Source organism: Corvus cornix, chromosome Z (assembly GCF_000738735.6).
Source record: "Corvus cornix cornix isolate S_Up_H32 chromosome Z, ASM73873v5, whole genome shotgun sequence".
NCBI lineage: Eukaryota > Metazoa > Chordata > Aves > Passeriformes > Corvidae > Corvus > Corvus cornix.
The window spans coordinates 67,564,552-67,590,859 of NC_046357.1; the positions used below are offsets into that span (position 1 = coordinate 67,564,552).

The window sequence follows — 26,308 nt, forward strand, 5'->3', positions numbered from 1 at the left end:
TTTACGGGGGCAGATCATGGTGACGTGACTGCACGTAAACACCATCGTGTCGTGTACCGCTCGTTCGTGATCGCGATGTCTTCAGGTTGAATTGTCTGTCGCCAGGCTGAAGGCCCCTCGCGTGTTGTAAACATAACCGGTGCCGGGAGATAACTTAGTAGAAGTCGCTTAATAAAGAAAAAGGCTGTGTTTAAAGAATTGCGCAAGATTACATCACAGAAATGAATGTGCATTAGGTGGGCGGAGAATATGTGTTAGCGGGCTTCATGTAAGTTTCGCTGTGTAAAAGCTGTGACCTTTTACCCTTTGGTGTGCTTGATTTCTGGAAACCTTCACTTTGCTCCCTTGCAGAATAAGCAATGTTTCTTTTTTAAACCTCATTCTGTCTCTGTATTTAGAGTGCCAAAATGGGCCACATCCATCCCAGCAGTGTCCTGCTGCTTGCTCTCGCCGGAAGCACGTGGAGAGAGGAACCAGCCTCAGTTCACACTTCAAGTTGCAATAGACCTCGATAACTAAGGCTTGAACGCTGGCAGGAGCTCAACTTTGAGTGCACAGTTTCCACATTTCCTGACCCTGCAAGTGACGGCTTTCACACATTTGAAATCCTGCGAGAAGGGGGAACTAGAGCAGGCAGGTACACCAGGAGGATAAACCATGTCTAGGGAAGAGCAGGATGAGGCTGGTGCCGGCTGTAGAGAAACCTGTACAGCTCTCCTACCACCTTGCTCTGCTTCTTGGAGCCGCTGTGGTCTGCTCACTTCTTTTGTCTCCTCCTTACCTAGGAATATGAGAGAGAGCACTTAAACAGTGTCCAGAAGGCAGAGTTGCCACGTCACTTCTGCAGAACAGCCTGGAGTGTGATGTCTTAGCTGAATTACAGGAGGTCATGAAAAGGCTGCCTAATGCCCAGATGAAGAGGCATGTTTCATTGCAGCCCAGACATTTAGGAGCAATAAATATAAATAAAAGAAAAAGTTAAGGGGCAAGCAGATGTCACCACTTAGAGTTTCTGGTGAAGTCTACATATTTCCAGCCGTGCACCATTAGTTTGCTTTACAGAAATTAGTTTTTGTGTCATTATTCTTAGGCGTGCCTAAAACAGACAGGGTATATTAGTGCTGTGTTTATAGCAAAACCTAAAATAATGTCAACATTATTTTAAGCAGATTCACCTGCAATAGCTTTGGCTTGTCATTTAAAATTCTGTTTTCCACATGAGGAAGATTGTCTTAGGCATTGCCTCAAGCCAAACTTAATGCATTCATAAAGGTCAGCACTTTGGGTAAAGTGATACTTATAATTCACAAGTAGTGGTCTTGGAGGGACACTGATGAGATCGCTGCTGACAGTCAAGCTATTAAATCAGTGGAGATCTGTTACTCCCTGTTGCTAATACAGTCAAGTGTTGATTTTCAGCTCAGTGACAGCTGCCTGGACAGAAGTTTAAGTCAAATGTAACTAGGTTTTGATTAAGTGAACAGTATAGTGAAGAAAAAGCTTTAAATGTCTGTGACATTTATTATTTATGCCTGGGGATACAGGAGAAATTGAACAGCTAAGTGAGAAAATGTTCCATCTACAGAACACTAATTGACTATATGAAAAACTTGGTCACTTCAGGTATCCCCAGAAGTTGTTACTGAGTCACAGGGTCACCGAATGGTCTGGGTTGGAAGGTACCTGCTAGTCCAAACTCCCTGCTGTGGGTGAGGGCATCTTTCACTAGACCAGGTTGCACAAAGCTGCTCCATCGAACCTGGCTTTGAAGACTTCCAGTAATGGGAGCATCCACAGCTTCTCTGGGCAATCTGACTCAGGATCTCACCATCCACAGAGTAAAGAATTTCTTCCTTATGTCCAATCTAAGTCTATCCTCTTTTAGTTTCAAGCCATTATTCATTGTTCTGTCACTACAAGCCCTGGTAAAAAGCCTGTCTATATCTTTCTTATAAGCCCCCTTTAAGTATTGAAAGGCTGCTGTAAATTCTCCCTGTAGCCTTCTCTTCTCCAGGCTGAACAACACCAAGTCTTATGAAGCCACCCCTCAAGCCTGTCGAGGTCTCTCTGAATAGAATCCCTTCCCTCAAGCCTTTCAATTTGGTGTCATCTGTAAACTTGCTGAAGCAATCACATACCATAAGAAAAGAGTGATCAAAGCTTTTCAAGTCATAAACATAGGTTAGGGACATTGGTCACACATCCTGTGTTACTACTGAACAACTTTCAAGACAGTAAAAATAACCAGTGGAACAATTTACAAAGGACAGATGACACTCAGCACTGGATTTATTTTCTTTTTCAAACTGATTCCTTTAGTCCTATCAGTGTTAGAATTTTTGTGAAAGTGGCAACATAATTCAAACTGGAATGACTTCATGTGACCTCTTTTCTAGATAATCACAGTGAATCTGAATTCCTAATCTCTAAATCTGTGAGAATTTTATTTGTTATAAATGCCTGCACAAAACCAGGACATGCTAAATTGAAGGTATAACTAAGAATTATCTTAAGAGTTATCTACTAGATAAGAACAACCTCTTGAGGTGGAAACAGATGCCACATTTATATAGTGAGAGGTTTAACAGATGGTTAAAGTGTGAGTCCTGCTTTGCCAGGTCAGGACACTTCTGTCCCAGCACTTGGCCTTGTTGTTCAGATCCTTTACTGTAAATTTTGCATGGTTAGCAGATGTGAATTAGCTGCTCTGATACAAAGCCCTCTTGTAGCTTTGTGGCCTCTTACAGGGAATCTGAGCTAAACCACTGTCCAGTAGCATGCAGTGGTTGATGTATTCCAGTTTGTCAACTTAGCCACAGGGCACAAGAGGAGAACTTTGACCCTACAGTGATTAAGAAAGAAAAGCTGAATCTACCTGGTGAAAGATGTAACATACTCAGCCTTTTTGTCCTTGAAGTTAATGGTGAGATACTGCTTTCTCTTTTGTTTCCTAAACATGCGGTCAATGATTTAATATTTCAATATTTCAATAATTCAGTGTCAGCGATATTTTTTAAGCCAAATTGTCAAAGGGCTACAGAATATTTAGTTTTTGAAGGTTGTCTGAAAAGTCATTTGGCTGGCTAAAAGTGCTGTGTGCACTACTTGTCATCCTGCCAAACGGAGAAAGCATGGGAGGGAGCAGTGATAATGTCTACACTCACTAGTATATATATTCTTCTCTGCAATTTTCTATCTATTAAACCAGCTTGCAAGTGGCACTGCAAACTCCCAGCAGCAAGGTACCTGTGTCTCTGAGTGCTTGTGGACAGCATTTGTGTTTTCAAGCTCCATTGAGCTGCTTAGAACTCAGCACTGAGGTGAGTCTGCTGTTACCAGCTATCTGAGCTGAGATTTTCCCTTTCTGTTAAAATATTCCTGGGCACTTCCTGAGCATGCACAAAAGGCCTTTTCTTATATTTTGTCAGACCTGAGAATATTTCTGACAAGTTAGTACTGAAAGAGCCTATTTAGGCTTTAAATGGCATTGCCTTTAGTTCTAAAAAGTACTGCATATCAGCAATGATCTCTTTATTGAGTCTTACTTCTTATTTTCAAAGTATAATTCAACAGCTGGCAACTGACATACTCAGAAGAGGGCTCCCCGCACCACCACTCTCCAGAAAATATAATGTCAAATTGAGTTAGTTTTTTATAAATTCACCATTATGTGCAAGGGAGAGTAAAGTTCAGTATTCAGTCTCACTCTGCAAGTGCAGTGAGCATAGTTCTGGCTCGTCATCCTTTTCAGTAGTCATTGATTTGCTGTGAATGCTAATAAGCAGTCAAACTCTGAATCTGCTGTAAACATCTTGTTTTGTTCCACTCTGTCTGGGTGTGTCCTTAGTTTTCCTGAGTGAATTCCAACACTAACTTGTAAGGCTAAAATTCCCTGTTGTGCTTTCTTTAGCAAGAAAACCAGTTCCTGCCCTTCCTGGCTTGTGGCCTCATTTCTGTTCCCAACATCAATTAACTTCTCCATGAGTTTTGTCAGTGCTGGTATTTGTGGCAGCATGCCACAAAACCGGTCACTGAAACGGTCAGACTCCTGAAAACAAGTGATTTGCCTTCAGGCACGCTAAAATGTGCAATAGAAGATAATAAAATAAACAAAAATAGTTAAACATAGCCTGAGAAGAGTCAAGAAAGATTAAACATATGCGCTTCAGTTTGAGATATATGTTGCAGAGAAAGCTTGCAGATCCAGCTATTCTTTGCTTCCTTTTCTTCATAAAGATTAAGGGGCTGCTGTGTGTACAAAGTTTTAGTGGTGTTACAGGAAATCCTAACACAAGACAACAGAGTATCTGGAGGGAGCATCGTGTGTAAAAGCTGAAATATCTCTAAAGTGATTTGTGAGCAGTGAGGCATTAGTGTGGCATTGTTCCTGCCGGCCTGTCTTAAGGCACTTTCAAAGTCAGGCTTTCTGCGTGCCCTCGCTGAACCCCGACCGAAGTTGCAGGCTGTGATTTGCTTGGCTTTTTATCCGCTTTATTCTCGGCGTCTTGTTTTCCTGCAACCCACCAGAGGTCAGTGTAATTCCAAGAATGGCGAGGAATAGGGCCGGGACAGTAATGCCAAGTTTCTACCAGTTGCTGGGATTGTAGGAGTGTAGCAGCGATCTGTCAGCAGTGTACCTTGTCTTTTGTCAGTACCAGCTGAACTGGGGAAAGGGTATGAAGCCGGCAATAAGTCTGCGTGAAGTCACCTTAGATGGTGAGCTTGTCTGAGGCAGACAAGCCTCCAAGCATGAAGCTGGCTATATCTTTCAAAGAGTGTTAATGTCAATTAGCAGCTTTTCAGATATTCTGGAGAGCCAAAGAATGGCCTAATCTTATTAAGCTCTTGTCTCAGTGGCTCCTTCCCTTCCTTTTCTAACCACACTTGTTCACTGAATAAAGGTCCTCACCGGACTGCAATGAAATGTCAGTTTCCTTCAAAAGTTATAATATTAATGGGAAACATCTTGGGACTCCTAGTAAATTTTTTTTCTCCTTTACTTTTTATTTTTTGTTACTGAATTTGTTTGCCACTGTATTTCCCTATTCAGCTGATTTGTGCAAGCTGTTTGGAAGTTCCTCTCAGCTTCTGTTGGTAGCCTTACTTGCTAAGTATGTTTAATTATAAAACCCACTACAATACTGCCACACTAAGAATTTTGTTAAACGTGTAAGAATTTTTTTCTGTTCAGAAATTTTTGTAGCCACTCAGTATCACAGGTCTCTTCATCTAGTTCATTGCATTTGAAGCTGGTTTGCCAGAGTGAGGGGCATTTCCTACCTGTTCTGTGATTTTTATCACTACTAACAAGACAATAGGCTAGGTTTTCCTGGACATAAAAAATGTTTTGAGCAAGTGTCTTTTCCCTGGTGATACGAATCCCCTGATTGCCTCTTTATTTTGTGGTATTTCTAGGACTGAGTATTTGGTAGAAATAAGTACTCAGGCTCAGGTAAATCAGTTAGTAAAGCAGATTTTTGTGCACTCTGAGCATCCCCAAAAGATGACTCATTTACTAATGTGTGAATCTGGGCATCAGTGACAAATAACAGACTGCTCCCTTAAATATACTTTTAGAATAACATGTTTCCATTATTGCGTAAATAATTCTTGCAGTTGTTGAAAAAGCCACAGAAAGTCAGTATGGGAATTGCTTGGTTGCCAGCAGCATATATCTATTTACTCTTGAATGAAGAGAAAAACTTGAAAATGTGCAGGAAAATGAGACATTAGTCCTTGGCAGAGTGTCCACAGTTCTGCTCAGCAGTCTGATATGACCTGCTCAGCTGCTTTGTGGGGATGGTAGGTGAACCTGCCCCAGATTCTGATTGTGAGAATTTGTCCTTTGTTAAGTCAAAGGATTTTAATCTTTGAGTAGATGGACTGATTCTTTTCAAAGCAAGATGTTTTTGTTTGTGTGTTGGCACTATCTTGCACTGTATATGGTAAATACACTACACTTGTTTTGGAAAAGTTAACTCTAATTCCTGATACATTCAAATATTCTAGAAATAGCTTTTATTTTCAAAACATTAGTTAATGTAAACATACGCTGCCTCATTTTTACCATCATTGTTAAGGCTTTGAACTGTTTATTTATTGTTAAGAAGCTCAGTCAAGGTGGGCACAGAGTAAAAATGGTAACCGCTTGTTTCTCTAAATTACCACCGTGTAGCAGTGGTAGTGCTGGTAGTTTTTTAGGGTGGTTTGTAAAAGAAATTTTCTTCTTTCCCCTAGAAGTTCAGTCTTATTATGGCACTTTTCACATTATCCAGGAGTAGTGTGTTCAGTTAATTTGACACTGGGCACTTTTGAATATGACTTCTAGGTTTTGTTTGAATCATTTTTTCAGGTTCTTGGAGCAAGGTTCTTTTCCTGTGGAAATGGGCAGAACAATAGTGAGAAAGATTACGGTATCCTTGCTTTTCTTCATGGTGTGTTCTCTTTGCAGAGTCTCTTGGATAGGTTCTGGACTCCCTCCTTGTTCCCTATTCTTTAATTTTTAATGGAAAGGAGTGGAACAGATCCAGCAACATTTGCTGTACAGAAAAGGGCTTGTTTATTCTTGTCCACATAATCAGGAGATGTCACCTGGGTACTCAAATTACCAATACATTTTCTTGGTAAATACGTCCCGTCTGCAACTCCTCTGGCTTTGTAAGAATGGAGCCCGTGGCTGTGTTGCAGAGTGATGCATCACTGTTCTGGCTTTTTATTCTGTATAGGTTTAGGAAGTTGTAACAATTCCCTGTGTGCTGACTGTGTTGCCAGTATTTCTCACTCTGAAAAGGGTGCTAGCATATCATTATGGTAAGAGCTGCTGTCTGTATACAAATGACATATCTTGAAAATCACCGTGTCTCTGGGTCACTGGGAAGCAGGGGAACTGGAAGGAGAGAGATGTGCTGACAAACACATAAAGTTTCTGGTGAGAGGAGTGTTTAAAGATGTGTTTAAAAAAGTTAACAACTGACATCTTTCATCTGGCCTTTTCTGTAGTGTTCTGACATTTCTCTTCTGTGACCTTGCTAGAAGTTCCTAGTCCTAATGTACTTAGGAATTACCTAATTTGGACTAATAAAGAAAGAAGTGGTGCCCTTTTAAATCCAGAATATTATGATACATATCTATGTTTGCCTGATGACCACTTTTTCTAGTCAGTGAGCAGTGTTGTTTCACCTAATGGTGGCAGTGGGCCCTACTTATCCGCTAACCAGAAAAGCAGTTATGAATATAGTACAGTTCTCTTCTGCTTAAATGGTAGTCGTGAGGCTTCCTAGAAACATGGAATAATCAGTGGCAAATCTTGAGGGATCCTTCGAAGGGAGGCAGCTAGGTACAAGGTGAAGATGATGTAACAGTTTATGTACCTTGTGACTTGCTTCCATGGAGCCCTTAGGAAAGAGGGCATCTGGAAGGATCCTGCAGGCTGGAAAAATTGCCTTGGCTTGCTGCAAACTGACCACAGAACTGGAAATTAGTTCAGTCCATGCACTTTTCTGCCTTCTTTCTCCGTCCCCTTCTTCTGCCATGCACCTCATCTTTTGCATGGTTCAGTGTGTTTTAATATATTCTTTCTAAGTAGGATGAAAATTTTAGGAGATTTTTCTTTTGAAACGACAGCATGGTGTGATTCAGAGAATGAAATAGTTGTGAGACTGTGCTCATAGTTGGGAAATAATGCTGTCTGCTGGTGGTAATATACAGAATTAATGTTATTTTACACTAATGCTGTTCATTAACCCTCAACATTGTAGTTTCACTGGAAAATGTGTTGACTTGACATAGGCTAAGATAATCAGAGCTTTTCTTTCATTCTGTGATTGTGCACATCCTCTTTAATTAGGAAATTGCAGAGTAGAAGATCCTTTCAGGCTGCAGTATAAAAAATGTCAGTATTAATCTACAATATTTGTCCCATTCACTATGAGCAATTATGAGTGATGAATTATAAATGATAAATTATACACTGTGGTATTCATTTGTACTGCAACATGAATAGGTTTTCAATTCTTGTCCTGTGCATAAGAAAACCCCCGTAGCTTTATTCACCATGAAAATGGGGTACAAGTTTTCACTTCTCTTCGAGAGCTGTTGGCTTTCACTTAGTCTAGAAGAGCTGCTGGTCACAGGTGTCCATTTCATAGGAGAAGTTTGTGTTCAGGGTCCACTGAGGACATGCCCAGCTGCAATGGCAGGCGTACACATTGATTGCAGACCAGGCTGAGCCAGCTGAGGCACTGGATACCTCACATACCTGTTCCTCCTTGCAGACTGCCTTCTCATTGGGGTAAATGCAATGCCGAACTATGGAAGAGATAGAGTAAGACTTTGGTAGTGGGCTTTCTATTGACCCTTATAGCTAGCACTTGCTCAGAATGCTGGGGTTTTTTTCTGATGCTTGTTCTGAAGTATTGAACTCACCCTTTGCAGGCCAGAGAAAGATAGACTTCAAAGCCAAGGCAACATGGCATCGCTGTAGTATACTCAGGATTTCGAAGCCTATATTCCCCTACGGATCTGATCCCAGAGCAGCCAAGTCCTGGTTCTGCACTGCAATATACCTGTACATATGACTCGATATGGGCATGAAGTTGGAAGCCTCTCAGAGCACCCTGATATCCATTTGGAGACAGTTTTCAAACATAGATGTCACTATTTCACTGTGCTCGTTGTCTATTACTGTGTAGTGCTGGCTTTGTGTACCAATATTTACTTACTGTTTCACTCAGACTTCTAAATGGAAGACTCTGATGCTACCTGGTTGGGTTCAAATTTGTCATTTAGATGCCTGGAATAAATGCAGATTTCCAAATTCAATTTATAATTCCCTAGTGTTAACCATCTCAACTAGTTAAAATCCAGAATACGTGCAGCTGCTCTGGAAGTTTGCCTTTAGACTGGCAACCAGTACTATTTTGTCCAAAATTTCATTTACTTAGAACTTAAAATCTCTTCTCTGTTTCAGGAAGTGACTACAGGAAAGGCCTTTGTTTCTCAACAGATCTGCTCACTAGATTCAGAAGGGTAGGATAAACAAGCATTAACCAGGTTTTCCTCCTGTTAACCTTAGAGTTCACTCATCTAAAAGGAGTACACTGAGTCTTCTTTTTGTATATTCTTCATGAAGTTGCTTACTGAATGCCAACTTTTGTGTGTCCTTTGAAAACAATGGATTTCCCTGTTCCTGCTGAATGTTCTCACAATCGTATGCAAACAGGAATTAACTTATCTTGGCTTTCAAATCCCATGCTAAATTCAAGCTTGTCAGAAATTACTTAATTTCATTTGAACATACTGATATGAAGGTTCCAGAAGAATAACAAATGCAGAATGCCCAAAAGACCTGCCTAAGAGACATCACTATAACAAAAAAACCCCAACCAAACAAGTTTTTTGCTTTAATATGGAGGTAGAGAATACAAATTGGAGTGTCTTAGTTACAACTGACACACTTCAGCTATGAATGTTTTTACCAGCCGCAGGTGCCAGTTGTGCTTCTTTGTGACATGTTTGAAGACCACATGTTGCCTTAGCATACTACTCAGGTTCCTCCTGCAGTATTCAGTCTGTCATCCTGGCAGTTGTGAACCCATGATCTCCTTTCTTCCTACCACCAGAGTTTGGCACACGTGTCACTAGGAGCGGTCTGAGAGGAGCATATGGTATTGCTGCAACTGAGGAGGGATTCCTTGTGGAAGTATGAGTGCTGGAAGTTTTACGTCACCTGGAAGCTTTTTTTTCTTAACAATTGTTATTTTTGCTTTATTGAAATGGACATGTCTGTCCATAAGCAGGCACCTTGCCATTGCAACAGATGGGTAGGAACATAAGTAGCCAGGAGAATAGATCTGTATACCTTTCAAATGTGTAATAGTCTGATTCTCAGAAAGCTGTCACTCTAGTTCTTCGTAGGGAACTTCCTTGGCATATGGCGATAAGGGAGATAGTCTATTATTACTCAATTACTTAAAAAACCCCAAACTATCAAATGTAATGTGCTGTGTTTCTTTCTCTAATGAATAGGAAGTAGAATGTCTGGAGATGACAAAAAGCTTCAGGTTTCTCTGTTTATGTGAAGAAGAGATTCTAAAGACAACATAGCTTGAAACCTCTATCTGTGTGTTCTAGTATGTGGTAAACACTGGTTGGTAGTCCTGTATTCCATGAAGTGTTTACAACGCAGAAGCAGACAATAGGTAACTGGTGCTCAAGCAATCAAGCAGCTGGAACACAGGCATAGCTAACACAGAGAATGGATATTACAGTGCCTATAGTATGTTTTGTTCATTCCTGGTTAGTATTACAGATTTTATGCTTAAAATAAAATTTTTTAAAGAAACTTTCCTCCTATAGATCTGGTGAAAACTACTTGCTTTTTATAAGCAAAAGCTGTCACTGAAAGAAATAACACAGACAGCTCAGGTGTTAGCTGTTGTGTTTGGCAGCACATTAACCAGCTGGCAGCTGGATGTTAGCAGCTGCATGTTCTATTTCTTGCCTTTGTGCGGGTGTTGTCTGAAGGTTGAGAACAAAGGACACAACCCTAAGAAGCCTGCTTCTTAGTTCTGCTACCCGCAGAACAGCTTGTAGTACTTACACTGTCAGATAAGGAGAAAATCAATATTTTCAAACCAGAAATTGATCCAATGAGAAAAGTAAAATAGGATCTTTCCTCAAGATTGATGGTTTATGGGGCTGGTCAGATCTACGTGGGGAACATTAGAGAACATTAAAACAGAACAATTAATAATATTCAATCATAACACACTAGAACTTTCTTTAGTGTTATAGCGGAATAGGAGGTTGGGTGTGAGTCTTGGCTTTCTATTTCCATGCACATGTAGAGGAAGGTATGACCTTCACTCAAGCAGATGCCTGCAAGGTGTTGTTAAATGGGGCCATTAAGACATGAACAGTAATGGGGTTTGAGCAGTGCGCAGCATTGCAGAACCCAGCTGCACAAGGGTTTATTTGTGGGACAGACTGCACAGAGCTCCACACTGCTGCAATTGCAGTTACCCCTGGAAAGTCTGCCGTGGTCACCTCCAGGAAAACTTAGATAGCAGGGTAGAGATGCCACTGCCCATTGCACGCAGCCCCAGAAGTGAGTATTAGATAATTCACTTTCCCTTGAAAGGGAAGCATCAGAGTGTGTGTGTGTGGGCCCTGCAAACTGATAAGCGTTGATGCTGAAGCCTAGCCAAACATGTTCTCCGGCACAGCCTAATGCTCATGCTGGAGATGCTTTTCCAAATTCTAAATTGCTCATGGAAAGCCTTTCCTATTTTTGAATCTAATCTCCTTTTTCATTCTTTACAGATGAATTAAGTAACATGCAGGGTCCAAATTGCAATCACTTGTTATGTCTAGACTTTTTTCATATATCCCAGTATATACCTCTTCATTTCCAGTAGTGCTCAGAAGACCACTCAGTAGACTCAGAAAAGAATGGAGCCCTGAATTAAAATTTCATTTCCTACTTTGAGAACTTGTCTTCTGAAAACCTGATCTGTAGTGAAGAGCTAGTGAAAACAGATTATCTGAATTCCTGCAGGGTAACAGTGCCATTAATGATATGCTTAAGGTTAAATGCATATAAATACAGGATCTGGGCCTAAGAAAGTAAGTGATTTGAAAATAGAGAGATACAATTAATTCTGGATTTTAAAGGTAAACTGAGAACGTGTCCACATACTTTTACATCCTTTATATTGCTGTTACATAGCTGTTTAAAAATTGAAAGCAAAAGCAGATTCCAGTTTGCTTGGGAGTGAAAAGCACTTAGATACAAGACAAGTTTGTTACTGAAAGAAAAATTAAATAATCAGATATGGATTTTAAAGTAAAGAATAAAATAGCTTCTAAAGAAGAAATATAAGCTATGTGACTGCTAGAGTGATTGCATAATGCAGGCAAAAAAGCTGTTTTCTGACCATCTCCAGAAAAATGCACTTGAAAACATATAGGGCCAGGTCATCATTTTATTAGTTTTTGAGCATCTTTCCTCTCTCTCTCTGAGTGTTGTTGTTTTTGTTTGTTTGGTTGGTTGGTTTGGCTTGGTTTGTTTCTGTAGAGCAATGCATCTGAGGTAACATTGAAGCCATAACTCAAGGAATTTTAGAGGGATAGCTGTATTTTAGGCCTAGGTTAAAAAGAAGTCAGAGAAAGCACTGTTTCTAGTTGAGGAATATTTTTAAACTTATGTCACTCTGCCTATGGAATAACTCCACTGAACTCAGATTCAAAGCTGCAGATTTGCACAAATGTTAAGTCATCTCAGAAACTAGGTATTTGTTTATTGTAATATCTGAACCTAGAAAGATAAACAGTTACGTTAAATAGGGACCACAGCAGGTTAGGATTGCAGAAAACTTAATTTATTCAGCTCAAAAAACAAGGACTAGCCACTTAAAATTCCATGTGATTAAGGTGACTCATTCTTGGCAGTATCATACTAGACCAGAATGGAAAATCATCTTGATTTGTAATACTAAAGAGAAGCTCATATATACCATAATAAGATGAGAATGAGTATATGAGAAGGACTGATGTGTATTGGTTCAAGTTTATTGAAAATTTGGACACATGTTTTTGCTTGCTCTGAAATAATCTGGGAGAATTTCAGAAACACTTGCTATGCTGTATCATTAACCAAACAATATTTTTGCGTCACAAAATGGTGTCCTTGCATGTGCCTTTTTATGCAATGTCATTCCATCATGGTGTGTTTTGATTTAAGTGAATCATTGCACAACTTCACAAATGGAGCTGTGATCTAAGAAGAGGAAAAACACACAACTCTATGAAATTAATTTTACTGGAGAAGTACCTTCTTGGTCATATAGGTTAACAGATGGTAGAGATGCTGAAGATGATATGGAGGGCATAATATTAATATATATCTATTTGGGCAGGTTCATAGTGTCGAGGAGTAATGGAGTTTTTCCCTTAAGTGGTGGAATCCTTAAAACTGAGATTCTTCCTCCTTTTTGTTTTTATCTCTATGCAAACACCTACCGGTTTGAATGTATTTTTAAAGTAGCTTGTGAAATGATTTTATTTGTTTTGTTTTAATGTGGGATTTACTGTATTCAGAGTGGAAGAAAATAAAATTAAAAACGTGCAGAGCCAGACCTCTTCACTTTCATGCTGAAGACAGCCTTTATTTAGACAGGATTTCCAAACAGTAATGGTGCCAAGGCTTGCTGACTTTTTTGCTGCAGGTCACTATGGTTCATGGAATTATTTTCACAAAATGGAGCTAGTGGGACTGTTCACTGAAGTTTAGTGGTTTGTATGCTTTGCTGTATAGATAAGACACCAAAATCAAGCCTTTGTTTAAAGGAGGATAGTCACCATGTGTTTATCTCATTAAGGTCTTGATAGAAAAGGTCACTTGCAGGAAGTAGGTTAGGTCTGTGGTAAAAGGTGGCACTACAGGTAATGAATATTACAAGTATACTTGTAATTCCCTGGATTTGTAATATTGGTAAGCACATCCTTGAAATTTTTTTAAATAAAAATGTGTAATTCCATAAAATACAAATGGATCGTTACATTGTGGAAAAGAGAATATAATTCTTGTTTGGACCTGTCATACTTGTATAGTGCTGCAATACTAAGGGGCTTTTCAGGGAAAACCTACATAGAGACTGGCCCATGCTCCATTCTATGTCTCCTACATACATATTTATGTGAATGCAGGATTAGTAATCTGTTTGACCCCCTACAATTCATCTGGTGACTGTAATCATGATAATGTGCAGTTCATGTATTAATTTACCCCTATGAGATTTATTCCAGATTTTGAAGCCTCTAAACACAACGAATGATTACAGGAAAAAGAGAGCATGACAAGAAAATGTTTCCTTCACTTTTCTAGAAACTAGTTATGTAGGAGCCTTTTTTCTCAAAAATAGCCTATGTTCATGAGCCATTATTAATGTAATTTAATCCAGTATTTGTTCTAGCCTTGGATTTTTTAAGCAAAGATTTGCCTTAAAACTGCAATGTTTAGTATATTTGACAACTGTAATATTTTAAAAGACTAAAAATATAAAATCCATAACTTTTTAGAAAAGGTAGCTTATATAGTTTATTGATGGCTTTACAATTTCTCTAGTACAGTGATTTGAATACATGATACACAAGAAAAAATGCTATAAGAGAAAAGAATTGCAGATGCTATACAGCATTGTCGTATTTTAGTGTTCACAATTCCTATTTTTATACATATGGTGCGTGTAGTATATAGAAGTAAGATGACATGAGGAATTACATAAGACCTCAGCTGGTGTTTTTTTAGTAATATTTAGTAGTATTCCTAATACCTTTTTCTTTCTTTCCCCAGGAATGACTATTGATACAAATGTGTATGCGATAGAAGAACAACTGACAACTGGGCTTGCCTTTAAAATACTAGAATTGGCTGTTCAGGACTCAACTGCCCTCTGTATTTTCTTCATACTGTTTTCTTTTGTTGAGATCCATCAGCACAGTTCTGAACTGGGGTTTCATCTAACTCTTGTGACTTTGACTCATGTGAGTGAATCAGCCATTCTAAACATCACTTGAGGAATCCTGTGTATAGACTACCAAGCAAAGTCCTTCTGTGGTACAAATGTGATGTGACAAACATACTTTTTTATCTTAGATTCTAACATCTTAACATCTCTGGGAGAAGGAAAAAAGATAACAACAGAAGCTGGTTAAATGTACTTAAAGATGCGTTCTTTCACAAGTAACTGATAGGCAATAGTCAAATGAATTTCTCAGGCAAACACTCTGAAACACTTGAAATCAGCATTTCTCTGCAACAGATTGAAGTAGTTCCTGGTGACAGTCTTTTGTAAGTAAATATTATTAGCACAAGGTGACAGAAAACAGATTGCCTATGCAGGTACAGAAAGCAAAGGAGCAGGGCTATGCACAAGACCTTTGTCAGAGAGGAAAATGTTACTGACAAATAGAGGGCGGAAATATTCACACATGAGCTGTGTTTTCAGTCTTAGTGGGATGAGAAGTTTTAGTACAATCAGTGGGATATGTGAAGTAGTGCTCCAGAGCAGTGAACAGGGTACTTTTCTGGGAAGAGCTGCTGATGTTCTTCACCTTGCAGATCCTCTAAAAAGCACTCTGGTAGATGTGCCTTTTATTCTTAGCCATAGGGTGTTGAGACCAGGCCTGGGTTTCATAGTTAGAAATAATGCATAAAACCTCAGATTGAAAACCAGTGACCATGGCCAGTCTTTTCAAATGTGAACTCAGTAAACTCAGATGAAAAGCTCTGTTCCTGGGATTTGATGTAGCATGTAGCTGATGCTTAAATGTGGGCAGCTCTAAAGCTCATGCTGAGCCTCAAAAATTGGCGACAAGCAGAATAAACACCTGAAGCTGAAATACTGGTTGTGAGTGCAATTTTTATGCACAGACACAAAAAAGGTGAATACATTTCCTCTGACTACACTTAAAATTGCCTGGAACCTGGGGCAGCTTTGGCCTGCAGATCATATAGCTTCATTACCATGACTCTGAGCCTAAGTTAATAAGCTGTGCTGAGCAAGCTTGTATCTCTGCACCTGTCTCCAGAACTCCTTGAAGCAGTAGAAAAAGATATGCGTCCTTTGGGAAAAGCTGAATACTTCTTTTGTGATAATTGCAAATGCTGCCTTTTAAACCTGCCCTATTAATTCTAAGGAGGTTTTCAAATTGGTGAACCTAGAAAATGGAGCTTGTGTAAGAAGAATTTATCCTGAAAAAGAAATCCAGCTCATTTATTTATGTGGTAATGCTCCTTGCTTCATTTCTTTTAATCTTGTCATCCTCAAAAGTTGGGGTTTTTTTGAATACAAAGATATCCCCAAACCATAATTTTATTTAAACTAGTTTCCATGTGATGACATCACAGTCACTGGGAGGTACTTCACCATAAATTTTTTCTTTCCATCTAACACTCCACTCATCTGAGAAACTTGCTCTTTCTGCTGCTGGTCATTCAAATAGTGATACTTTGAAGTTAACAGGAGTTTGAGTTCCTCTGCAATTTTCATGATTAAACCTACTAAATGTGGAGACACTTCAGTTGCAAGCAAAACTTGTTCATATTTGAAATAAATTTGACTAGCCTCACTTACAGTAATGTAATGTTTTGTAAGCATAGGCTTTCAGTATGTGCCCCTATTGCTAGCAGTCAGGAGTTTAAATTGAAATAATTACCGTCACACTACCATTGTGGAGTCTGTTGTAGTGCACACTCAGGTATTTTGTAAAATGAATGTAATAGGCATGTATTTTCTCTTCTCTTTACTAGAGATCTTGCTTGATAAGCTCAAATAAAAAGCAGAGTACATCTGAATCATACTTTGGTACTACTTCAAACCTGCTATTCATGAGTAAAGAAAAGTTGTCATGGAAACTTGAACTGTGAGATGCAAGACAATAATTTTATTCAAATCCTTTATTCAATGAATATGTTCTCTTGCTGGTAATTAAGTGTGAATTACTTACGGCTTTCTTGTATTTTTCTGTTATTTGAAATAAGTTGCTAAGCAATTTCTATTAATGTAATTTCTAAGTGCTTCTTTGCACATATTTAATATATGACATTGAAAAGGTTTATTAGTTTTGGTTGAAAAAAGTCACATGGTAAGGTGTGTTACTTTTCCCTATGCATCAGGTATGCTTCCCTTTCAAAATATCCTTTTTTTTCTTAAGTTTGTATTTTTGATCTGAATACTTCTAATTTTTGGATATTCACTTAACAGACCATCTTCAGGGAGACATTCCTGTCTGTGCACCCATTTATTATAATAGTTGTTGAATATAAAAAGACAAAAGGGATTGAATTTGTCAGTTGGGCATACTTAAGTAAGCTTTCTTGGAGAACCTTTTCCCAGGCTGATTGATTAATTAGGAAGCAATTTATCTGACAGTATATTACCTTAGTGCTTTAAACAGGATCTATGCAGTGAAACACATTTCTGTCATGAGAAATTTGTCATGTAGAATACTGTACATTTGGGAGTAGTCATTAAGTTAGGATTTATTTTTTCCCTAGTCTATTTAAAAATTGTAACCAATTTTTACAGTATATTTTGTTGATACTTTTTTTCCAGGTAGGTGTAAAAATTGTTCTGTTATATGAACAAGTAGGTGTACAGGTGGCTGTTTTTATAAAGACTGAAGCTGAAATACAGCCAGGTATTTTTTGGAAATTGATGCAAAGTGAATAATTCAGGCTGCTTGGTTTTGTAGTGTGTTTTCATGATGACCATAGTAATTTGCTTGATGTTATATTTAAAAATTTTAACTTTTTTCCCCTAACGGTTAGTAAGTGTTAAATATACTGGGCTGACACTCATGGAAACTACATTTGTCTGTGAATTCAGTTTTAATCTAGGCTGCAGAGCTTCTCCAAATGAATTTCTTCAAACTGAACTGCTCTCATGGGCAAGTTTCATGGGCAAGTTACATTTAAGAGTGGAAAAATTCCTGTTTCTTCTCCACAGGTCTCTGCAGTCACCTCTGTGTTCTGACTTTTTATGTGACTTTGTGCTCATTTACCCCCCGATTCATACTGCTTTTTCTTCCTCTGTATGTGCTAATTTACATGAATTTTTGAAATGTTTTTCCACTACGGCTGTTCCTTGATGTTGACATTGAGTGTACCAAGTCACTGGTGTTAAGTGTGGTGTAAATTAATGCTGCTCTGAAGAAGTGTGGCTGACAAGTAGCTGGGTGGCCCAGTAGCCTGACTGCCTTTTCAGCAGTTTCAAAATCCTGGGAGATGGGTTGGTTTTAGTAGCTCCCGCTCCTGTATAAGGTATTCTGGAAGTAGGACTCAGGTCCAATAGAAAGATTTTACCAATACAGTGTTCATGAGTTTAGCCGAGTAAAAAGATTTTCCTAACAGAGCTGCAATTTTATATACACATTTACTAATGTATACTAGTAGAAGCCTTGTGATTTTGTTGTTGTTTTGGTTTGGGTTTTTTTCTCAATGAAGTGTATCTCTAACATTTTTTAACAGTATGACACTGACCAGAATTTTTGGACATGTGGTTGCAGGGCTAACAGCATCGTGCTTGAAGAATTGAACTTCAAGTGATGGAAATGGAGATGCTAATTGATAAGCAAAAGTTAATGGCAAGGACTGTCTTTTCTCTCCTTGATATGCCTTTCAGTGATACAGGCTTTATCTACATAGATGAACCACTGTATGTTGACTTTTTTCCTGCTCGAAGATTGAGACAAATAGTTGTGTAGTTTCAGTTGATATGGACATGAATAGAACTTGCCTTCTTATGTAAAAATCTTGTCTATCCTTCATTTTGTGGCTGTGCTTTCTTACCACAGCAAGATCTGGCTTGACTTCAGAATCATACAAGTAATTGCTTATTGATTCTCTCTAATCTTCTGGCAAGTGATCTGTGAAACTACTAGTTCAATCCCTACCTTATTGTAAGCTTTGTCAAAATCACTATTTGTGCTTAGACAGACTTTGAAAAAACATTGTCTGAAAGAGATCTTATCCAGACAGCATTTCAGATCCTGAAAACTCTCATAGAGCAAACAAAATAAATAATTTTCCATTTTCAGAACCTGATGTTTAAGAGACCTTGCTTAGAAGACAAGTAGTTTATGCTTAAGAAAAGGTAGTGTAAAGTGAGTTAAAGAAAATTACCTTCTTCAGAGGCTTTGCTTTACTTGTTTAGAAGATTAGCAACATGTTTAAATAGGCTACATAAAAACTCTGTTTAGTAAGAAGAATCCGGTGCACTTGTAAGGAAGAAAGGAAGAATTAGTTCTCCACTGTTTCTTAGTTACTTGTAGAACTTATTTGTGCAAGAAGAGAACAACTTTATGAAATATCTTGAAATAAATACTTTGTCTTCTGTAGATAGGAGTACTCAATAGGACACCAGTTCTTCTTATAAAAGAAAGAAATTACCATAGTGAGCCATATGTACAGTTACCTGAGCAGACCAAAACAAATGTTCCATGGTGTTCCATGTTCCACAGTTTCAAACTGCAAGCAAAAATCTGTGTCCAATTTACTGGTGTTTATTCAGAGAAAAATAGCATTTCAGAGTAACAGTAGCAAAACATCATCTTTAAACTACTGTGAAGTCCAATGCTTGATCTAGTTTCTAACTTGAGGCTATTTTGGAACTAACCGTTGTTTTATGCATGCTGTGAGGGGTTGGAGGCTTGAGGTTAGAAGGCCCTTTTGAAATAACAAGACTTTCCTATTTCATGGCTTAAGTGTTTGTGATATTAGATTTGGACATCTACATTTATTCTGCTCATCAGACAACCTCTGTAGAGGTATTATATTTAACATTTGTTTAATAATCTTTTTAAAGGAGTGATAGCATAGATTTTATTTCAGCTGGGCTGTACACAAAACCAAGGTTTTGGCCTGTTTGGAACCTGTGTCCCTATAGAGACAAATATTAAGTACTAGCAGCACAGTGAGTAAGATGGACATTGTGTGTGAAAGATGGGCTTCATTAGCCAGGATTCATCTTCCAGTGATTATTCACTTTATGCACTTGTGAGGCCGCACCTGGAGTACTGTATCCCGTTTTGGGACCCCAGTACAGGAAAGTTCTTGCCTTTCACTCAGGTGAGTGAGCAAGTGAGGTCAGCAGTAGGTGCTTTGAGCACATAACATATTCTGACCGTGGGCGGGGGGTTTGTTTGGCTCAATTTTCAGAAGACTTAATTCTTCAGCTGCAAAATGAGGGCTCTTTACAAGATGAAACCCCACTGCTCCCAGGGGTGTGAGCTTGAAGGACAAAAGGCAACACTCCCAACTTGCAGCAGAAGAGATTCTAAGTAGATATAGGGCAAAAAACTGTTAATTGTGGGAGTGATTAAGTACTGGCACAGGTGCCCCATGAAGATGTTGAATGTTGATCCCTGGAGATTTTTCATTGAAGGCCAGACACTGAGCAACCTAATCCAACTTGGAGGCTCCTTGGAGATCTGCTTTGGGTAAGAGGTTGGACCAGACAATATGCAGGGACAACTTAAGTGATTCCATTTAAATAAAGGATAAATTTGAACAAGATGAGGAGACAGACATATAAAAAAATTCCCAAGTGCTATTCACTTTCTATGGATTTTGTGTTTTTAAAGTCTTTTTCTTGTATTTGTTAGTGGTGAAGATCAAGTGATTTAAGCAGTACTTTGGATAAAACCTAATTCCATCAATAATGGATGTCTTTGAAGAAAAGCTAATTTATTTTCTTTTTTCTATAAGTAGATAGAATATATTGAAGTAACATTTTAAGTGCATCAGTGTAATATTTTATGTCTTGTCATCTGTTTATTGCATTTCAGATCATCCATTGCAATTATCACAACATCTGAGTCTGGGAACATTAGTGATAAACAATTAAACTTATTACTTAGCTAGCTCTAAAAATAGACTTCATTCTCTATCTTTATCGGTCATCAACACCTTTGATGGAATTCTAGTTTCATTTCCCCCTTCAAGTGCAGAAGCCATGAAAGTACCCAGAAAAGTAAGATACAGAGAAGAAAGTTTATCATAAAAAATAAAAGCTGGAAAGTGTAAGACAATTGTGTTCCATGCACCATCTACAGTAATTATATCCTTGGCTCTCCCCTCCTGTAAGAAAGGAAAAAGCTCTTTTGCTGACACTAAACAGGTGGCCAACCCACCATGTGTGGAGATAAGATCGATGGAGAGGAATCAAAGGATCATTTTGATAATGACAATTGTATTTATTTTTAAACAAAGATGTTTAGTTTCAAACAGGTCAGGTAGGAGTCAATAATGGGCAATGCAGAAAACTAAAATAACTTTCTAGCTTTTTCTGTAAAGTTCTTTTAATTATGTTTGATTTATTTTTTCTTTGATTTTGGACCCTGAATTTATTTACAACACAGTCTCATGTGGAGGTGTGTTGAAGAGAGAAAGCTTTTGGTCTTTTGGATGGACTATAAAACATGCTGTCTTGTTCATTTCCTCCCTGCTTTTCTTTTGTACAAAGCTTCCAGCTGTTCCAAGCAATGATTAGGTGTTGGTTATAGTGAGAGAGATGGAAAAGTCAGATAATTCAAGAAAAGGTATGAGTAGGGTTAAGTTATAGAATGCCACCCATCTCCTGAGAGGTGGGGAAAAAGGAGAAAGAGAATGGGAGAAAAGTAAAACACCTGATTAAAATTGTTCCATGGGCAACTATGGTGTTTCTTTTTTCTATCCATTTCCAGATCTAGACCCTACAATTACTTGAGAATTAAATAATTTAGCAATTATTTAAATAACAAATTATGTAAAGCTTAATTAACCATAATACACCCATCAGAAACATGAACAAATGTAGAACAGCAGGGAATAGATCTACCCACACAAATTCTCTTCCCTCCCGAAAGACCTAGCACAGATAATTGCCTTCCTTTTGGTCCAAGTGACTAGAAAACATTTGGGGCTTTTAAGGATATTCCAGTGAGGAAAAAAGACCAAGCAGTGAGCTGAGTTAGTTTGTTCTGGTTTGTTTTTTTGCAATAACACAGAAAATTTGGATTCTTTTTGAGCAGAGGAGTAATCAAATAATATCCTCCTCATACAAATAATATCCTCGTCATAGTCTTTTTGTTTACGACCATCCCTGGTTTTGTACCTCTTTCTATGCCCAAGCAAATCTGATTTTTTTTGTCTTTATCTATTAGCATCTCACTCTTTTTCTAACTTAAGTGCCAGCATCCATTCAAACTTCAAATAAAACCATATAAAATCCCTTTTACCTATAGCAACAGAATTCCTTTCCCTCTTTGGTGAGGGGAGATGTCTGAACCAGGTTCAATGAGATTTAATTCAGTGTCTAACAATACCCACTGCATTCGTCTAAAAAATCCCAGGCAGGTTTTATTGAAAGATGAAGATGTCCTGGAGCTTAGGCCATAGAAGAAAATGCCTGCCATAAGTTCCTTTCTTTTATTTTTCAGAGTTCCAGGTGGACCAGCACCTTTGACAGATGCATTAACACTATCCCATGTGGAAAGAGTCATTTTTCCAAATCGGCAGCTCTCACACTATTCAGATTCGAGCTTATGCTGTTAAAAGTCACCTAGTATCCAACAGGTAACTTACTAAGGTCAAAGAGTGTCAGTAACCACGCAATCTCAGGAAGTGGTATGATTGAAAATCAAATCCACTGCTACCTTTTCAAGTCTGGAAGAGGAAACCTCATTAAGATCACACTGCAGTACAATAAGGTGAGTAAGATGTGGATAACAACAGAGAGATCTAAACTCAAAATCTGTGTCCTAGGACCATGAGCAGACTTAGATGGGAAGGAGCTGCCTTGGCTATTGCAGCAATATGATTCTCTTAACCACCTGGGAAACTAGCTAATGTATTTTTAACAAGATAAAGAAACATAAAAATGTGAGAAGGTATTATTGTTAAGTGGGAGTAGAATTCAATTGAATAGGTGAATTTTTTACAGGGGGGCTGGAGCAGCAAGTGCGAGTCCCAGTGTTGAAGTCATATTGTCATCCCCTTTTTCCCAGGTTTCCCCTCCTGGGGATCACCACCTTTATGGCAAACATCTGGGTGATGACCAGCGAAGCAACTGCCCATCACAGCAGCAATATAAAATTTGATCCACATTTGACTCATATTCCAGTTTGTGAGCTGCAGTGATCACCCGTTGAAGCAGCTGTACTTGGTCTTAAAATCCCTACCCACACCAGATGAGGTGGCTGAGCAGATAGAGGATGATGAAGCAGGGTTGCAGCGGAATAATAGTTTGCAACAACACTGAGTTGAGCTGTCAGAAAGTCATACAAATTCTATCAAATATCTGGAAAGATGAAGTGGAAGCCTGCCAAGACATAACCTGTCTAGGGCTTGGAGAATTCAAATGATTTGGTTTTACAAACCTGCATAGCCACTACGCGGGTTTTTGTGAATTTCACCAAAACTGGAAATAAATGATTTTTTCATTGCCTTCACCCATGTGGAAACCTTCTATATCACGGGAAATGTTCTTTGAGAATGCAGCACTGATGGGGCCTGTATTAAAAATGTGCTTTAAATCAAATGGGAGAGCAAAAAAGAATGAAATACAGATTGTAAAGAAAGCAGGTGTCATTTGATGTGATCTAGTTCAAACTTGTAGTTGTCTCACCCTTGTACAAAGATTTAGCAGAAGCCTTCAGGATTAATACAAACCAAAATGCTGAGATATTTTTATTGACTTAATAATCTTCTTTCTGAGTGATGGTTGAGACCCTCAGAATACATAAACCAAAATATTTATACTGTATTCATGCCTGCTATATAGCTATCTAATTACTATTTTTACACAGCTTTGGTGACTATGAGTAAAAATTGACTAAAACCAATACTGTTTTGTTGATGTTGTGTTTGATTTTGCTGTTGTTGTTTTGATTAGGTTTTGGTGTGGTGGGTTTTTTAAGATGCTTGCTGTTTCAAGAGTCATTTCAGTCTATATCCCAGTAATAAACACACAGCAAATCCACACTGTAGGTTTGTGATCAGTGTACTAGAAACAAAAGTCAGGAGCATAGATGTTGGAAAGGCATCCTTTATTATGTGTACATTTCTTTGAGATAATTTAGGGTATATTTAGATATTTGCCTGCAAACCAGCCCCTCCAGTATTCTAAGATAGGTCCAACAGTAGGAATATGGCTATCTGAGCTCTTACCCAGGCTCCGTTTTGGTTTTAGCTGATCTAGATGCAACAGTTTCCATCAGAAATCTTGTAAGAGGTTGTCCTGTACTACAGCTGTTAGCACCCCAAATTCTTACCAGATCAAATCAAAGTTCTGGATGTGAGCTGCTGCTGCTGAAGGGGGACACGCTGCTTTTTTGCCACTATTGCTTGGTGGCAGCAGAGAGTCATCACTTTTTAAACTGCGACATTTGTCATCTAACATTGACAATATCCATGAGTCAGGGTGTTTAGCACAGCACGTGCACACTACAGTGTCCCGTGGGTTCTTGAGATGACCCCCTTACGGCTTGCCAACTCATGGTTTTAGGCAGACCAAGTCCTGAGCTATGCAAACAAGCCCTACACCTCTCTCTCTATATATTGCACATATTTCTCCTTTTATTTCTGGAGTTAGATCTAAGGAAATCAGTATGCTTAGCTCACCTCAGAGCACAGTGGGGCATTGCTTAAACTGACTGATGTCTTGCACATAAATAGTGAACGAAGGTCAGATAAACTTAATGTATGAATGCAAATGCCCCTGTTGAAGCAAAGAACTCAGGCAACCCAGGCTTGATAATTTATCTAGTGCAGCATTTTTGCTGGTAGCACAGCTCTGTCTCTGCAGTGTGTTGTCATCAGTTCCTTTGTCCATACAATCATTATTAACATTATAAAAGCCCCATGAGGCCCCAGTCCTCAGCACTTTACCAATGCCACTCTACGGTCAAGAGCCCTGTCCTGGAGAGCAGTCTAGGTCTGTGGGGTACAATACTTCCTTTGTCTAGATTCTATAGCACAGCAGATCCAAGAAGATTCACATGTGCCTCTGTGAGAGGAGAAGGCTTGGACTGGTCACAGCCAGTCTTGTGTGCTTTTTATTCCTCTTATTTGCCTTCTCTGTTTTAACTTGTTTTATAGGTGCAACTGAATTCTCAAGCAAGATTGAATTTTTATGCCTGAAATTGTTTGTTATACATTTATACTGAAGTAATACATCTACATACTGCTGTTGTAAAAAGCATTGTTTTGTGTTGTACAGAAATTTGTGAACTTGTTTTATTGGCTCTTGTCAATGCCACAATAAAATCCATCTGTACTTGGAGCAAAGAGATAATGCTTGGCTGAATACAGGAATATTCCTCTTTATAAATTCTTACTCTCTTTCCATGAATTAAGAATTATTCTTTACCCCTGTCTGTTATCTTGTCTTCATGGTCTGGATAAGTTTTTGGAATGTAAGAATTCAGTCAACATTAACTTTGTTCCTCTGCTTTGCTCAGTTTAAAACTGTTTCTGTGACAACAGGAAATTAATTTTTTGAAGAAAAGTATTGGTCTCTTGAGGTTTCCTAGAAGACCTAATATTGTTATCTTCCATAAAATGACAACAAATGCAGTCAATTATTTTGTTGAACCTTTCTGTACTGCAATTCTGTTCATATATGTATAGTTACTGTCTAATTGGATATGCACTTGTCCTGCAGATAATTGGTTTCAGACAGACCAAACAATGCATTGCTATGTCCACAAACGAAGTGTTAATGTTTTGCTTTATACCAGACTTACTTCATGTCAGGATGTATATCAATAAACAGCTAGTCATATATACATGTATAAAAAATTGCAGAAATTAAACTCTTTCACACATTTACAAGGGGAGGGGATGAAGTCTCACATGATTTCTGGTACGTCATGTTGAGCAGCAGCTAACACTGCAGCATCCATGGTACACTTAATTTCTTTGTTGCTACAGTTGACCCGGCCCTAGATGAGAGAAAGTTGATCACAGAGGAGAAAATGGGGCCACAGTCTATTTCTTAAGTACAGCTCTGCAGTGAAAAGGATAGGATTTTCTGTACATGGTTTATGTTGGTGTTTGAGCTGCTGAAGTACTGACAGCACTATCTATAATTCAGTGATAAAAACTGTAACACTATACACATGAATGGCTGCTGTTCAAATACCAGGACGTCCTCAGGCTAGACCACTGATATCAAGAAATATTTTTATCCCCATCCGACAGATTCTGAAATCGAAGACGGGAGTGACTGTATCGCCTCAAATCACACTGCAATTTAGAAAGCACCCATGAGTGTTTAATATATGTTATATAATAGTCTGTATAATTTAGCACATGTATTTAATATGTATTAAACATTCACTGATAGTTTCTAACTTGCTGTGTGATTCACAACTGTGTGAATCCCTTCTTTGGTTTCTGAATATATAAATAATAAACCCTTCTGGTTATATTTTAATATTTTGTTCTTCTGTTATTTTTTTTTGTATTCTGCCCTCTGGCTGTTCTTTCCATGCACCTGGTAGCTGCCATGTTTTAAAAGGTTCCTTCTTTAGCTCCATCAACCTATCTGCTGTGGGCACTAAGGAAACAAAAATCTGCTAGGAGAATTTCTGAAAATCTTCTGTAAGTTGTACTTGAAATTAAAGTACCTTTAGACTTGATCTATGAATTGAGTAAAACATTTTAATCTGTAAATTAATCAAAAGCCTATGGTCTCTGACAATTCTGTGTGGCTAATATTTTATTCTGGGTTTTATAACCATATAACAAAGAAGCCACTAAAAC

At 38.4% G+C, this 26,308-nt stretch overlaps 1 long non-coding RNA gene across 3 annotated transcripts; it reads left to right on the plus strand.

The window, feature by feature from the left end:
- Positions 1-643: 643 nt before the first annotated feature.
- Positions 644-25,979, plus strand: LOC104693212. 3 transcript variants are annotated; one of them, XR_002046912.3, is made up of 4 exons: positions 644-3,320; positions 14,354-14,544; positions 21,982-22,251; positions 22,549-25,979. It is a non-coding gene; the product is annotated as an uncharacterized LOC104693212 (long non-coding RNA). The 3 variants fall into 3 exon arrangements; XR_005603973.1 differs by lacking the exon at positions 644-3,320 and adding an exon at positions 3,354-9,027; XR_752507.4 differs by lacking the exon at positions 644-3,320 and having other exon boundaries at positions 3,354-14,544.
- Positions 25,980-26,308: the final 329 nt, after the last annotated feature.